This window comes from Gobio gobio, assembly GCF_949357685.1.
Source record: "Gobio gobio genome assembly, chromosome: 12".
Lineage (NCBI taxonomy): Eukaryota > Metazoa > Chordata > Actinopteri > Cypriniformes > Gobionidae > Gobio > Gobio gobio.
In genome coordinates, this window is record NC_137105.1 from 24,622,451 (window position 1) to 24,640,566 (window position 18,116).

Genomic DNA, 18,116 nt, shown 5'->3' on the forward strand with positions numbered 1-18,116 from the left:
GAAAAAAGCGGAGGGTTACAGGAGGCGAGAACATGATCAAGCTGTCATCATCATTCCAGCTACAGGCAACAAACGGAGGAGTGTGAGCAGGACAGCCTTTTTATTGTCCTTTTGTACCTCGACAACAGAGCCACAGAGACTTTGTTAACATAAATGCAACTTTATCATGGACTGTTCGGTTGACGTCTTTCGAAGCTTTTAAACTTTATTTCTCTTGTATTGGTAAGTGATTGCACGAGCTACACCAACCTTACTAAACTTGATTTTAGGTTAAATATTTAGTTTTAGTTAGCATCGTGTTTTCATTTAGTAAAAGTGTAAAACTGATGTTTTGTGGGAGGACTCTAAAGAATTTGGGCATTGTATTCACAAGCAAACTGCAAAAGTTGAAAGAGTGCGTTAAATGTATATATATGTGTGTGTATTCTTTTACCTCACCTTAGTTTAAACCTTTGATGAGATTATTTGATGCTTTGAAAAAAAAAGGGGTTGAAAATAAGGCTAATTAAAATCTTTGAATTATTATAACGTTAGACCTATAGCAGCTCTGTCAAACAAGAGTAGCCTATAGCCTGTAAGTTACACAGAGTGTGGATCAAAAGTCTGATGCCACATTGAACTTTGTAAACAAAGAAAAGTTATTTAAAAAATCAAGTATAACATAAAAATAAACGGATTTAGCAGAAAAACATCGGATGTGGGAAGACCTCTGATCTGAAGACTGGCCACATCCTATCAGTCTATCAAACAAGATAACAGTTGTTTCACAAGTTTCTACAGAGGCGAAAAACATTGTTAGGTAGTGCTCTGCAGGAAGACTTTCAGTTGTAAAAGATTGTGAAAGAGGCAGGATTTATGACTCAATCTCAGGAATGTTCTCAGTTATTAGGACATCTTTACAAATATAAAGCTCCTTCCATTCTTTGTATCATGTAATTTCAGGTTTTGTACGTTTCATCATGATTATGTGTGGAAGATGCAAAAAAACCCTGTCTTGAACTACCATTCAACCATTTCAAACTAAACGATAATTAGTGTGGACAAGTCCTAAATGTAGTGAGCTGCCTGCCTAGGCAGCATGTTTGGGTGTCTGTAGTTATGAGTAGCCAGACAGTTAACTTGTGGCAGAAAGTCTGGTCTTCATTGCAGCTTATACTGCCCACTTGACAGGAAGGGAAGCATCTGACTGAAATGTAAAGCAACCAACCACAGTTTGTTTTGGTTGTGGAGTTTATCCAGATTGTGCACTAAATGTCCGAGATCAGGTGATGCAGAGTATGTCTAAAACCTCTTACACACAATATTGTGGAAAATTTCAGGAGCAATTACACACGCCTTAAAATCTTCATGAATAAATGTCCAGTCTGAATGTAGCTTATGATGCTCCCAAATCCTGTCTAGGTAGTCAGCTGATACGGTTTGAAATACAGCCACTGATTCTTGGCACTAACAGGTTGGGGAATGTGAGAGTGTGTTAAACATGTGATAGAATTGTGGACTCACCCAGTTCCTTTTCCAGTCCTGCCCATGGCTGACTGAGTGCCAGATGGCTTCTTTCATTTCCTGATCCTAGACTGATAAGGAAAGAACACTCTGTTTAAAAAATGCACTTGTCTTTGGTTTGTAGGCAAATCTGTGCTTAAAGAATCATAGGTCTTTAATGTTGTTGAAGAGACTCAAGACTTCCAGAGTAGAAGGTAATGAGTGGTTAGAAATGGTCTAAAAGATGCAGATTACCAGTTTGTCTTTTGTATCACCAGGGCAACTTGATGTCGCTAAACAAACTCAGTTCATTGAGTAATATTTGCCTTAGCCTTGTTATTTGACTGGTAAATCTGCTGCTCTTTGAAATTCACTATCAGTCAAAGGTTTAGACATACCTATTCATTATCATCACTATTTTTCTCCTATTTACAATTAGAGTAAAAATATCAAGTCTCTGAAATAATGGATGTATGGTAATTATGTAGTGTGCAATTATTATTTTTTTTTTAACCAACGGAGTTCCCATGTATGCTGGGCACATTTAAGGCAGCGGTGTTCAAACAAGGGCGTTTATATGTAGACCCAGTTTATTTCACAGTTTACACCGTTAATTCTCAATTTCGGTTCTGCTTGGTGTTGCAGGGTGTTTCAAATTAACTCATTTTGTAAAGTGATTTTGAGATTTGAATGTTTTTTTTCTTTTTTCGAAATCACTTTAAAAAAATACTAACTACAACTAATTTCAAGCATTTACAGTAATTGTACACCTTCATAACAAAAGCTCTTTAAGATCACGAGAAACATAAATTATACTAAAGGATGGCCAAATCTTTGACTAGTGGTGTATTTATGTTTGTATTGGCTGTGTCAGGTTTTCTGAGCTATGAGACCACTGAAAAACAATCAGCGGAAGTACAAACAATAGGATGGTGTTTGGTTTGGTTTTTCTTAACCCTTCATTGTTAAGAATGGCTCTATAATGCTGCACCTCAACCACAGAGGGCTGTTTGGACAGCTTGGAACAGATGTTCCTCAGTTAAGAAAGGAATTTCACAGTACTTCAGCATCTCTTTCAAACTAAAGAAATGTTACTTTAAATGAATTTCAGGATGATAATAATGTTTGGCTTTAGGAAGAAGCCTAAGCTAGAGAAGAGTTTGTCATTGATTTTTGCTTTTTTTAGACCTACTACAGAGCAGACTTACGCGGCAACCTCTTCACAGATGGACATGTGTGCCAGTTGCAAGCTGTATTCGTCCAGTCAATGTTACTGACCTCATAAATGCACATAAGAAGAACGTTAACCTAGGATTTACAGATGTTCAGTGTAAAATCTTAAAACTTCAATACCTAATTCTTTTTAATTGAAGTATGAACAGTGTGAAACTTGAAACAAACATAAAAATTAAGTTTAACCAAGGTTTAGAACAGGGGTTCTCAAGTCTGACCCTTGAGATACTTTAGAGACACTTTCCTGCAGAATTTAGCTTCAACCCCGATCAAACTGTAGTTTTTTTTAGTATTCCTAAAGACCTTGATTATCTTGTTTGGATGTGTTTGATTGGGGTTAAAGCTAAACTCTGGAAACTGCAGCAAAGTGGATCTTGTTAACATATTAACAGTGGATACTGTTAACATATTAGGGATTTAGCAATAATAATAAAAAGTTACAAACATAACACAAGTAAATATGTAAAGATGTTTTTAACATTACTTAGAATAACAGAGAGCCAATTAAATAATTTAGGCTATAGATAGATATCCACCTTTTTCATGATCGTGGAAGTCTCGCCCGACTCGTCCGAAATCCTTCACATTTCCGGTTCCCGGTGTTTTTTGTTTCACACAAGTTTCCCGGTGTAAAACTAGTCGACAGTGGAGGCATTTATTTAATTTTAGTTTACGGTATGCTCGGTATGCTAACTGCTCTAAAGAAAACGTGAAGCCAATGTATAAAGCTAATAAATATAAAGTTAATAAGTTAAATTATTGTTGTTGTTGTTATTAAGTTAAAAGTAAATCTAGTGTTATTATTGCTGGTGCCCTGCCATGAACCCTGCCCTTCACAGCAAACAGAACAGAACCGAACCGTGGCTCCAAAACCGTGATTATGAACTGAACCGTGGCATTGGTATATCGTAACACCCCTATGATCTATTGACAGAAATGCAATATAATATACATAACTATGTTTTCAGTGGTGTATAAAGACCTTACATATTGTACTGTTATGTTTTTATTACCTTAGAATGAGGCATTTCTATCTACATACACCGCGGGTCCCCTTACAGTAAAATCGCCATTTTGCGCCGTCATGTTTCTGCAGTAGCCCTAAACGGACAAACTGCTCTACAGAGCGCTAGCTACTCTCTGCTCTCTCAGATGAAATCTTTGTCCTGTGTCGGCCACTGTAGCTTCTCTATGTGCTTCGAAAGGGAGGGGTGAGCAGTAGGTGGTTTCAATTCACAACCTCACCACTAGATGCCGCTAAAATGTACACACTGTACCTTTAAGTGTTGCAAGCCATGCTTGTTTTCTCTTGTCAGCCTTTGGCATAAAATGCAAGGCCCTGCACATTTTGGATACCCAATCCAGGTCTTTCAGTCTGTAATGACTTGAGGACTAGAATCAGGTGTGTTGGATGAGGGAGACACAACATACAATATATTAGTGGGCGGAATCGAGGAGAGGTTTGGGCAGGACTAATATTCAGCTTTCTTGGAAGCAGTGCTCATGGCTGTGTGTAATCATGCTAAGAGATGTCTATCTGTGCTTATTTTAGATTTCTGTGTCTATTTGGCCTGTGGAAATTACTTCCTCTGTTAGTTACCAAACTTCAGTGACTGGACAGAGTTCATTGGAAGCTTTGACACCCTCCTTTCATGCTTTCTGTTCAGACTGTGGAATATTAGTGAACTCTCTACATGTTGGCACAAAATAAGGAATGGTATGTGTAGATATCATGTAGCCTACACTCTCAGAAAAATGGTACAAAAGCTGTCACTGGGGCGGTACCCTTTCAAAAGGCACTAATAAATACACTTTATGTAATATACACCCTTTAGGGGTAAATGAGGTGTAAATGTTCCTTCCCTGTGATAGCTTTTGTATCTTTTTTTCTGAGAGTGTAGAAAAGGGTCATATCAAGTTTATTATACAGTTCATTTAATTTTCCCTGTGAAGTCCACTTAAAGTTTGTCATACTGTGTCTACAGCAGTGTTGGGGTAATTACTCAAAAAAAGTAATTAGTTACTTGTTACTAGTTACATCTGTAAATTGTAATGAGACTACTTTACTAGTTACTGTATTTGAAAAGTAACTTCACTACTTATTACTTTACTTTCCCATTTCTTAATTTACCGTGTAGATAATGGACAAACATCATATGGCTCTATGGCAGTGTTTCCCCAAACAAACAAAAAGGACTACTGTCAAATAAAGATAAAGAAAATAATAAGAACAAATAATTTAAATACAAGCAGCAGCACAAATAAATAGTATTGAGCAAAGACACTAATAAAATAAACAATGTTTTTCAGGTTTTTCAGGTACGTCTAACATTAATTTTCAGGTACAGAAATCAAATGCAAAATAACATTGCATATTTGACTGTATAAATTAAAGATTAATCCTATTAAATTTACAAAAGTTATTCAATCAAGAGCAGTGAGTGATGCCCTTGTCTTTTGTTGTTTGACATTAAACAGACAGCAGTAAAGGCTACTGCCCCTTTAAGACCTAATGCTCGGATATGCATCGTTTTAAGGCATATACAGACTATGTCTGCTAGGATACTCATCAAGATGGGCATGTTGACATAGTTTTTGTGTGAGTTTGTCTGTTCAAGAGCAAAACTTGAAAGAGAATATTTGCGCACTGTGAGATGTGTGCGCGCTTTCGGATGAATGCAGAGACACAAAATCTTCTCACAGCGCGCGCGACTTCTCATTTGTGATGACGGCAAAAATGACTGGTCATATTCGAACATACTGCAGCACTCGCATGCATTGAACAAAGTTTACAAAAGAGAGAATTTGAAGGACTTTTACACGGCACCCCTGCTCTTGTCAGACGGCACCTCGGTTGGGAAACACTGCTCTATGGCAACGGTGCACGCAGCACTTAAACAAATCAGATCTTTACACACAGGCAAACACGGCTTGAGTAACGCAGGAAAGCGCGTTCCTATAGTCTAGTAAAGTAGTGTAGTTACCAATATTTTTAGTGTAATGCGTTACTTTACTTCGTTACCCAAAAAAGTAATATCGTTACTGTAATCCGTTATTTTGTAACTCGTTACCCCCAACACTGGTCTACAGAACAGTTAGTGTAGATACTTGACCATACTTGCAGAATTAAACCATTCATTTTTGCTGCTGCTTCTTTAAGAGTTATATTTAAAAAATACTCTTTGCATGTAACAGTAGGTACAGCGCTAACAAGCTTAAGGTGCAGTGGTTCTCAACCCTGATCCTGGAGGTCCACATTTTGGATACCCCAGGATTATATCCCTAGCATATAGCATTTTGAAATGTGGAAATACTGGACATTTTTCTACCCCATGAGGCCTCAGGAGGCAGCTGTCAGATTTAAAAAAAATTGAAGAAAGAAAAAAAATGGAAGAGATGAGCACATTCTCAAATATACAGTAAGTGCAATAGGTACAAAGAAAGTTGTACCTTGTAGTAAAATTGTACTTGTTTAACAGGTAACAATTTACAATAAGGTTTAATTTGTTAACATTAGTTAACCACATTAGTTGACATGAACTAAAGCTAAGCAATACTTCTACAGCATTTATTAATCTTAGTTAGGTAATTTCTACATTTACTAATATTAAAATCAAAAGTTGTATCTGTTAACATTAGTTAATGCACTGTGAACTAACATGAACAGACATTTAACAATTTGTATTAATAACTAACATTAACAAAGGTATATAAATGCTGTAAAAATATACTTCTCAAAGTAAGTCTTGACTTGCTATCTTATTTTGAAGGCTGTGCCCTCCGGAGGATGCATTTATCAGCCGCATACTTCATTGATGCTTCCTTATTTTGAAACCATTATATTGCAATGTAAGAAAGAAATTACAATATCCCACACAACTTTCACACAGTTGCTTTTATCATTAGTTCTTTAAGGAATAATGTCTGTCCTACTTTGTCTGAAGGCCAGGTTTCTGAAAACCAGTGGATGTTGATATGTAAATGTAGGCAGTCATGCTGATGTTTTGGGTATCGGATCCAAACATTTCAGGGTGAGATATTTTTGTAGCTCTATTTCAATAAATTATCTTTTTGGTCTGCAACATTTTTTTATATTAAAAAAGCTCTTTCTCATTGTTTTACCATTTTGAAGATTACTGAATACTTAATTTCTGAAATGGTGTGCTTTTGTCTTTCTGAAAAGTTAAAATAATTCATTTGTCATTGTGAAAGTAATCCATATGAATCAAGTAGGCTTATGCAAGGCTTCTGAAGAGGCACAATCACTTTATATGATAAACAGATTTAAATTAGTGCTGTCAAACGATTAAAATATTTAATCGCGATTAATCGCATTAATGCCATAGTTAACTCACAATTAATCGCACATTTTTATTTATTCTAAATGCCCCATTTCTTTTTGTCCCATTATTTTTTCTTATTTTAATGCTCTTATCAACATAGAAAAGTGGATCGGCTTGCTTTGTTCAAATGTTTGTTTTATTGAAAACAACATTGGCATACTGTAGTGTTCGATTTCACACCAACATTCTCACTTGAAACAGTCATTCACACTTGGAGCAAATAATCGCTCACACAATGTAGCACTGTCCATCAATAAAAGGGTGAAAAAAATACTTTGTTGCACAAACAGCCCCTTCAACAGCCCTTTCTAAGGGATCAAAACAGGGTGATACAAAATAAAATTACAAAGTGCACATGCAAGGTAAACTAGGACTCCGCCTATAGTGCAGTTAAACCAGGGGTCGCCAACTAGTGAACTCCGGACCGCGAGATGCGTCCATCCGGACCGCGAAGCCTTTTGACGTAATGAAACAGTTAACGTTGCAATGCTCATTGTTACTACGTTCACTTCAGACCCAGACGCGCGGTCAAGCATGCAGTGAAGAAGAGACTGATGGTGCGCTCACACCGGACGCGAATGACGCGACATGCACGCCGCTTAATTCGCGCCGCAGAATGTCTATTTGCGTCTTTGCATTGACTTAAATCACTCGCGCAAAACGCTTCATTCGCGTCCGGTGTGTAGGCTACGCACCATCAGAGCAGAAAGCAGCGCTCAAGACAAGCACTTTTAGTTGAAGACCCCTGAGTTAAACCATGGCTTAATACGTTTCTCATTTCGGCATCTCACGCTTGCCATCCACGTCTACTGTTTTAATGGCCGAAACAAGTATGGGCAGCCGCAGCGTGCCTGATGTTTTGTTTCCGGTCTAGCTACACCCGGAGTGGTGTTGTAGTTTTTCTAACGTTACTAGTTGTTGCAACAGCATGTGAAAAAACTACAAAGTTTGTTAGACCAAAAAGAACGTTAATCTCGCGATAAAAAAATTAACGCCGTTAAAATAGGTTTGCGTTAACGGCGTTAATAACGCGTTTAACTGACAGCACTAATTTAAATGAGTTAATTTATTGAACTCTTTTATTTACATATAAGCATTGATCAACACCCATTCTTAGTGCACATTAAAATATGGTAAATGTAAGCTCAAAACCAAGAAGTTTTGTTCTTGCATATCACTAATCGTCACAATGTGTGGCTGTAGATAAAGCACATGACTAATAAGCACAATAAACATACAGCAATTTTTTTAAACGGAGGAGGAAAAACTCAATTTATAAAAATACCTGTGTACGTGTGGAGTTGAATCAGGCCTGATTAACACACTAAAAAAATTGAAAAGAAAACTCAGACATGACCTGAACAGAAAACATTGAAAACAGATCAAAACAAACTCTAAACAAAGTTAAAACGTGACAGTATTGTGCACATGGGTGAAGCTTGGTTTTATGTATGCATTGCTCAGTGTTCATATGTGAATAAACAGATATATTCTGAAGTCACATGCTAAACTAAAATTTGCACAATCACTTTATATGATGAACAGATTTAAATTAGTTAATTTATTGAACTCTTATATTCACATATAAGCATTGATTAACAGCCATTCTTAGTGCACATTAAAATATGGTAAACGTAAGCTCAAAACCAAGAAGTTTTGTTCTTGCATATCACGTAATCGTCACAATGTGTGGCTGTAGATAAAGCACACGACTAATAAGCACAATAAACATATAGCAAGGGAAAACACAACCACTATCACATTGACCTAAGGAGGAACTAAAATCAGAGGGATTATACACTGGAAACTGAGGAGCTAATGACACTCACCTGAAACAAGGACTCTAATTAATCAGTAACTTAGGAGACAAATTTGGGGAGGCCACATCCACACGAAGTCAGAGCTTTCCCTATCCAATCTTTTTTCCCCCTCGGCTCAAGAAATATCTCAAAACGATGTAGTATTCATGCCAGACCAGTATGTGGCGCTGTAATTCTGCCACAGAAATACACTAAAAACTGAGAAGAAGAGTTGTGGCTAGAAGGTAGCAACGATCGGTTGTGAGGCAAAGTAGCAATCAATAAATTTACCTCTTACCAGATTGTTTTATTAACGCCTACCCCAACCCTAAACCTAAACCTACCCTTACAATAATGCAAATACATTCATTCAATTATGCAATATTGATGTGCGCATGCTAGGGCTGTACGATTAATCGAAAAATAATCGAAACCGAAATTCAGAACCTCTAACCAACGTATTTTTCACATGTCAGTTATTTCGGTTTTAGTTACGTGACTCCGCCCCGTCAGTCACATCAAGTGCAGTTTGCAGGCACACACAGAGAGACGCAGGAACAGTTATCTTTGTTTATAGATGCCCAGAATCACTATAGTAACTGCATGTTTAACACAGTTTATACAGGTAAGTCAATTGCCGTTCTTATAGCCTAAGCGCTGCCACACACACACACGTGCACACGCGCGCGCAAGCCCCGAAGCCAAATCGCTTTCACTTTCATTCTCATAAAGTTTATCAAGTAAATGCGTTTAAAGGCTTGAACATTTTAAGCGATTGTGCACTATTCAAAAACAACAATACTTAAAACTTATCCGTTCAGTGCTCAGCTTTTTTCTGTGACACAGAGAGCCGAGCCGTGTCGCGCGTGCGCCCTGAAGGCAGACCTCTTTCACCTTTGTCCTGACAAAGCTTTGTCATTTGTATGTGTTTTAAGGCCTGTCAGTTTGCATATTAAATCGATTTTAGACCATCAGATGTGTATTATGTTGAACTAATGCCTGATATATTGTGACAAACGAACACTCAGATAGAAGCTCGCACATCACGTGAAGATCGCACGCAGAGAGCAGCGCAGAAACGCAGTCCTGTGACTAAAGTAAAGTCACTAAAGTAGCTTAGAAACTCAACCGTTATAGGCATATATTTTAATACCTTTGAAGTAAGTACAAACCACAGCTTCATAATGAATAGAGACGATATGACTAATTCACACACACAATCATTCTCTCATTAATGCATTCAAATAAATGTAATGTAGGCCTACTGTGTTAATTTATCTGTAACTGATGTACAACAAGCAGAAATCTGCCCCATAGACAATAACTGCTGAAAGTGAACCGTTCATTAATCATAATCGAAGTAAAATGTTCAATTAATCAAGGTTTTTATTTTTAGTCAAATCGTTACAGCCCTAGCGTATGCCCAGTGGCCGTAGCTGTATCCCTTCTAGTCTTTACTGTGCAGGACGTGATGAAATCACCGTTTCACAAAATATACGGATTGGCTGTAAAAAAAAATACCGGTTTCAGGCTCTTAAAACGCTGGATCCGTCTGGATGAAACGCTGATACAATACAAATTTTTTACGTAGGAGAGCGCGTGGCACAACCTAACGCGGGGTTAGTTGTAACACGCATGTTTTAACCCTTTCCACACATGCCAGAATGACGAAACTTAATGTTAATATGGCAACTAGTAAATACACTATTTTGAGAAAAAATTGCACCAAAATTTAAAAATCTCTGGAAGATATTACTGAACATTTATTTAACCTTAGCAAAAGTAAATTTCTTACTTAAGTTTAGTTTCATCTCTGGTTTTTGTGTTTATTTAAAATAAGACATCCAATATTATTTTAATCTTCTCTCTGTTATTTAACAGTTGAGATCGTTCTTTAATGCTGATCTAACCAGCAGAAGACACGAGCCGCGATTTAAATCCCAGTTGCGCTATTAGAAATATGCCTTTATATTCTATACTTTTATGAATTCTTTTGAGAAACTATGAGAAAAGGGTGAATAATGACTGAGAGTTAATGTTCAGAAATTATTAATTATTATTATGTTTTTAATAGGGCTGGGCAAATGAACGCGTTAACGCGGGCGATTCATTTTTTCAGCTTAACGCATTAAAAATATTTAACGCAAATAACGCAGCGTCTGTTTTTATATCCATTTTTGCCAAGCGTTACATGATCACGCTCCTATTCATGTTAATGCTTCCAAGCGCGACAAGACACAAGAGAACGCGCTGTATGTCAATGTCCTGTCTGTTTGTGTGTGTGTCAGTGTCCTGTCTGTGTGGCTGCGTCTCATGTCAGCTAATCGAGGGACACTCTGACACACACACACACACACACACACACACACACACACACACACACACACACACACACACACACACACACACACACACACACACACACACACACACACACACACACACACACACACACTCGATGCACAGACAGACTCGCCTCAGTCTCCTGCTCACATCGAGTTCTCTTTTGCTCATGAACAAATAATAACAACAACACAGAGACTTTTGAGTATTCTCATATTAGGAGTCTTAAATTAGTTAAATAACGTTTTAAATGAACTTAAAGAGTTGTGAGGAAATGACAGCGCGTGAGATCAGCGTCAAGTTCGTCAGCTGCTGTTCTTAAAGTGACAGGAGCACTGATGATGCCTGTCATTAATGTTCATCACAGAACAACGGGAACAGAGACGACTATAGCTTTAATGATGATTAATCTATATTTCATTTATTATTTATGCAGTTAAGAAAGGTGTTTGATAACTATTACATTTCTGTATATGTCTAAGGCCATGGGTAAATATAACATTTATTATAATGGGTTTATGTAAAGATTGTTTTAAGTTCACTTAAATTAAAAGTAGTTTTTTTTAAGCCTAATAAATGTTCAAATTGGGAGCTTTCAGTTATACTGTAATGTAACGTCATTAATGTTTCATAGAGACATTAGTATCAGTGATACTGGCCTTCATTCATAAAAAGATGCCATTACAACACATATTTAACATATACTGTCTTTAAATTGTTTCTACATTAATTTGGAGAGTAACTGAAATTATTACAATATCAAAATAATAAAAACTTAAAATATTAAAAACTTGCGATTAATTACAGAAAAAAATTTGATTAATTAGTTAATTTTTTTAATCGATTCCCAGCACTAGTTTTTAACTACGCTGTATATCTGTATTTAGCGATGTGTTTGTTGTCAAACTCAAAAATTAGTATATTTTTAATTATTAAAAAATGCCATTATTTTATTTTAAAAAGTTAATAATTGTTGACAAAACATTGTAGTTTGTCTTGGATATTTTTTTGATTATATCGGATAACATTTTAACATTTAGCTGTCATTTGGTCATGTTACATTATGCCTCTCACATGTTACAATGTACCCCACCTACGGGGCATGTTGTCACAGTTCACTTCCATTCTTTCGGGGTAAATCAAGAAAAAAGTATACACTGTATTAATCAAACAAAACCACACAATTGTACTAGACGTGTGCAATTAATGTGGGAAAAAAGAAATACTCTGAACCCCAAGTGGATTTACACAAACTGAGAAAGTCAAAAAGCGTTAGGTTGTGCCCCGCTCTCCCCTATACAGCTAAACGCGTCTCCGTGTGGATGGGGCCTGAGAAAACTGATACTAAGGCCCTGTCCACACGAACACAGGTATTTTCAAAACCACAGCTTTTTCTATGTGGTTTAGCCGTTCGTCCACACGCAAACACAGTATCTGGTCACTGATTTTGAAAACTCAAAATCAGTGGCCAACATGACTTTACGGTTAGGGTTATATTTCCACCTGCTGGTTTGGCATGCTCTTGACAGCTCTTCATAGCGTGTCTTTGCGTTTTCGTGTGGACACAATTTTTTTTTAAACGGAGGAGAAAAAAACTCAGTTTATAAAAATACCTGTGTACGTGTGGAGTGGGACCAGGCCTAATTAACACACTAGAAGATTGAAAAGAAGATTGAGCAGCTCATGACTGGCGTCTCAGAGCGTTTCTGTTCGCGCATCATCATCACTGCATGTGCTGTGAGTTTAACCTGCATTTTTAGACTAATCTGGACTCCTGAGTATTTCATTTAAGTTGCATACATTTTGTTCTTGCATTGATGTTAAATTTGTAGCCATTTTGCACTTTGACAGCCAGTTTGAGATATAGGCTATATTTGAGTATATTTGTGTAATGATTCTGACAGTTTTTGCTATTCAAATGACTGGAAAAAAAGTGTCCCAATAACCCTGAATTCACCCCATACTCTTTTAAATCATAATTACATTGCATTATGTTGTTTGAAACCCCAAATATTATAACATTCTTCATTAACAATTATTCAGTTATTTGTAACAATCTCATTGTAAAAAAAGAAAAAGAAAAAAGTAGTTTCAATGTAGCTAGCTACTTTTTGATTGTGACTTGTAGTGTAGCTACTTTTTCAAAAGGGTAGCTTGAATGTAACTTAACTACTTAAAGTAATTTTTACTACAACACAGTTTTTTTAAGATCAGCCATAGCAAAAAAGAGCCACACAACAGACAGAAGAGCAACAGACAGCACAGACAGAGTTTTTCCTTTTTCTTCCCTGTAAAAGTATGCTGTAAATTGATGTATAATCAGTTTGTTCTATTTAAACAAAATCATGCCTCTACATAGTGCTCGAGTCTGTGCGATCGGCTCTCTTTTTTTCTTATCAGTGCCCAAGAGACTCAAATAACTCTGTCATTTTTTATAATTCAGGCAAGTTTTATACATCATTATAATCTGTTAAGTTTCTTTTTTTTGTGTAGTCACAACAAAAACAAAATGTTTTGCTTTTTGCAAAATAAAGAAAACAAACATGATGCGCGATCTGCAGCCTCTCTCTCAACGACGTTCATTCAGATAGTCTTTAGAAAAGGAACTCAGCTTAGTGAATACTTGTCTCACAAACATGACACACATGTCTAAAGAAACATGGAAATGTCAGGTTTTAAATAATGTAAACCAAATCGAAAACAAATATTCTGTGTTAATGTAATCTGTTTGAAAAGAGATACATGTCAGTCACCTGTGAGCCACTTTATTATCCGGTAATGCGACCACGGAGCGCGCGCTCTATTGAGATTCAAATACTGAGGCAATCCATGCGTCAACGCCCACACATCAACTCATACAAACATCTAGTGAAGCGATATAACCTTACTTCAGCTACATCGTTTTGAGACGCGTTGAGGAATAATCCTGGATTTATTCTCCTCATGAAAAGCTGTTCATTTCTAAGAGCAACGGATATAAGTAAGTTTATTCTGTTAGCATCTGTGATTATTAAACGTAAAAAGACAGTTTAAATATGAATCCTGCTGCAATATAAAATGTCATACACGCAAGACCGTTTAGACAAGATTTATTTGGCTTGTTTTGGACAGATTATAATGTTTATTGTAAAAGAGCCTAGTGTCACATCAATAAAGCTTTTATTCACAAATGTCTGCTCAGATGCTGTAAGTATACCAGTCAAATTTATTTTGCTTCATATTGATGTTAAAATATTATAGCCTAATGTTATTTTTTTTATTTAATATCAAAGTTTGTGAGAAATGATTCTGGAGTTTTGTAGAAAGTGAATTGCTTTCTTTAAAGTGAATTTCGTTTTGTATAATTGTATCTTAATTTTAATAATTTATTATTTAATTTTTTAGCATGAGACTAATTTTAAAAACATAATTTTTTTTAAAAAAAGTGTAGAAAAAATGCTCTTAGTAATTTTTGTCTTGTTTCTAGTCTAAATATTTAAACTTTCTTAAATCAAGATGCATTTACTAGATAAGTACAATTTTCAACTAAATAAGAAGAGCATTTTTTGCAGTTTAGTCAAATCTTTTGATCATTTAAAATTTAATAGGCCTTTTGTTGACTACATTCTAAATAAATGATTCTGGAGTTTTGTTTTGCAGAAAGTGATTTTTTTTTAATTGCTTTCTTTAAAGTGAATTTCGTTTTGTATAAATTGTAAAATAATTTTAATTATTTATTTATTTGTTTAGCATGAGATTACTTTCAAAAACATAAAAAATAGTACAAAAAATGTTTTTAAAAAAATGCTCTTAGTAATTTTTGTCTTGTTTCTAGTCTAAATATTTAAAGATTCTTAAATCAAGATGCATTTACTAGATAAGTACAATTTCAACTAAATAAGAAGAGCATTTTTTTGCTCTCTCAGTCACATACTGAAGCTTTTAACCCAGCAACAACCCAATTGCTGGGTTAGTCCATTTTCAACCCAACTTGGGTTATTTTTAACCCAGCATTTTTAGAGTGTATAAGCAACTGAAAAATGCACAAATGTAAGAGCATGTCAAAACTTCTAAAGGGCCCCAAAACAGCTCAGACTCCTAGGGGTTAAAACTGTGTGTGTCTATAGGATATACATACAAAGCGTCATATAGATGCATTTTGTCGTAATAGACTAGGGCTGCTCGATTATGGAAAAAATCATAATCACGATTATTTTGGTCAATATTGAAATCACGATTATGTAACACGATTATTTCACATGACTTTGGGAATGTGTTGTATTTATTAAAAATACACCTTTCAACGATTCAATTGAAATTGTAACATTTGTTGTACTTTTTGAACTATTAAAATAAATAATATAACATATATTCAAATCAAAGTATAAAAGTATTCACGTAAAAATGATAATCACAAATAAATAAGATCAACAATATGGTTCGGCTAGATATGCTTTTCAGGTACGTCTAACATTAGTTTTCAGGTACAGAAATGTCTCAAATGTAAAATAACTGCATATTTGAGTGCATAAATTAAAGATGAATCCTATTAAACTTACAAAAGCTATTCAATCCGGATCGGATATGCGTCGTCTTTATCGACTGTATAAAGTTCACTTAAGGCATATACAGACTATGTCTGCTAGGATACTCATCAAGATGGACATGTTGACATACGTTTTGTGTGAGTTTGTCCGTTCAAGAGCAAGACTTGAAAGAGAACTCATATTTGCGCGCTGTGAGACGTGTGCGCGCTCTCGGATGAGTGCACAGAGATACATTTCCTCACAGCGCGCGCGGCTTCTCATTCGCGTCTTCAGGCACTACACCCGGGTGATGACGGTGAAAACGACTGGTCATATTCAAACATACGACAGCACTCGCATGCATTGAACAAAGTTTACAAAGAGAGAATTATTTGAAAAATATGAGGGGAAAAAAGGACGTTTACACGGCACCCCTGCTCTCGTCAGTTTTTGTTTCTTTATTAGATTGTCATAGGTCACTCTGTGTTTAATTTTCAAGTGGTTAAACAAATTCGTGGTGTTCCCTTGCGTTGCAGCCACTACCATGTAGCAAATCTTGCACGTAACATGTTTCTGCTCGTCATCTGATTCCTCGAAGCCAAACTGTTCCCAGACAACGGAGTTGGTTTTGCCTTTTTTGCTCACCAAACGCTGCTGTAACTGCCCTCCTTCTTCCATCTTTACTCGCGCCGAGTTTTTAAATTCCAGCGGATGATATGCACACGAGACTCCCGATCTGAGAAAGTTTGTGGCTTCGGGAGGGGCGGATGAGCGCATGCGCGTTTCATTCAGAACGCAAGGCAAAATAATCGTTTTTTCTCGATTGTACTATTTTGGTGATCGTTGGGAGGCAAAATCGAAATCGAAATTCGATTAATTGCACAGCCCTATAATAGACAGAATTAATTATCAACCTATACTTATCTATCAAAGGCAAAAAAGAAATGAACAACAATAACAAACAATGCTACCCCATTCAAATGCTGATGCGGAGAGAGTGTTTTATGTGATGTGTTTGTGTGTGTGTGTGTATATATAACATTTTTGCTTTGTATGCGGCAAAATTTTGGTTGACCCCACCTACGTTTTTTTGAAAAGTTGGCAGCTCTGGTGTGGTGCTACATAGAGGCTCTCAGAATAGGCCCTCTTGTATCTGTGCTTTGCCTTGTCATGTGATCTTGCACTGGGCTGTGAGGGGCTGTTTGTTCGTTGTTGTTCTCCAGCCGTGTGTCATTTAACCCCTATCCCTCTTTTTAGCCAAGTCTGAGAACAAGATTTAGTTTCTTATATCTCCATGTCACATCATGTCTGCTTTTTGGAGCTTTAGGAGTCACTTCAACATGGTAAGTGTCATCTGCATTTCATGGGTATGTTTTGGGAAAGTCAACCTGAACTTATAGTTGTCTCTGAATGTTATGGGATAGGTGAATGTATATTAACTTTGACGAACAATAAGAACTTTATTTTGAATAGATAGAAGCCACAGAAGCAGATTCATCTCGCATCAAAATGTCGGCCTCAACAAACCACTAGGCAAACCAGATTTCAGAGAGGAAAGAGTATATCCTTCCTCGGCCTTGGAAGCTAAAAGTAGTAAATTGACTTATGGCTTATTAATGTTGTGGCAGATTTAAAAGATGAGAATGGTGGAAATCCCCCACAGCATGATAGGAAAATGATTTGTTTTGGATTTGATTTAGATCATTATCTGTTTTAATAACCAACACTGTAGGCAAGCATTAATGACTCCGAGTAGCTACAGGCTGCAGAATGACCATGCATAAGTTTATGTTATGGGTTATGTTATTGGTTAACACATAAGTTTATTACTTTAGTCATGACACCAAGACAAGTCATGATTTTAACTGTATAGAGCCTTATTCTTTGGCATACTACTGTAAGGTCTAAATTATTAATTGAAACTTGAAGCAAAGCTTTGTGTTGCCATAATGAATGATTACAGCATAAATGTTAAAATTCTTTCTTCTATCCCAGCCTAATACCTAATAGACAACTTGAGTGTGTCATTGTTGCTGTCATTCGTCTTAAAAGCCGAGGGGTGTAATTTATGTGGTGCTAGTGGGATGAAACAGGAATTTCTAAAAACAAAGATTGTTTTCAAACAAATTTACTGAACAATCCCCCAGTCTGCCATTGGCTCGATAGACAGATAGTCCTGCCTCAGAAGGGCTCTGTTAGGCTGGTCTGGATGTTCAAACAAACAGAGCAGTGTTTTAATAGCATGACAGAGCCACAGTGTTTACACTTTCTTCTCGATTAAGCTGGGATTAAAACATGAAAATATTTTTTTATTCAAAATAATTATACACTTCACCTTTATGGTGGCTAAGGATGATGGCTTTTTGTGACAACCTATAGTACTTAGAATATCTGTCATCACTCACGTCTTT

The 18,116-nt window shown here is 36.3% G+C and overlaps 1 protein-coding gene across 1 annotated transcript in view; it reads left to right on the forward strand.

The window, feature by feature from the left end:
* The window catches only part of LOC307135245 (pleckstrin homology domain-containing family G member 3), a 134,378-nt gene continuing 116,262 nt past the window's right edge, over window positions 1-18,116 (forward strand). Inside the window, exon 1 of the mRNA XM_079831516.1 lies at window positions 1-222. The gene's annotated coding sequence lies outside the window, so the exon portion shown is untranslated. The remainder of the gene's footprint in view (window positions 223-18,116) is intronic.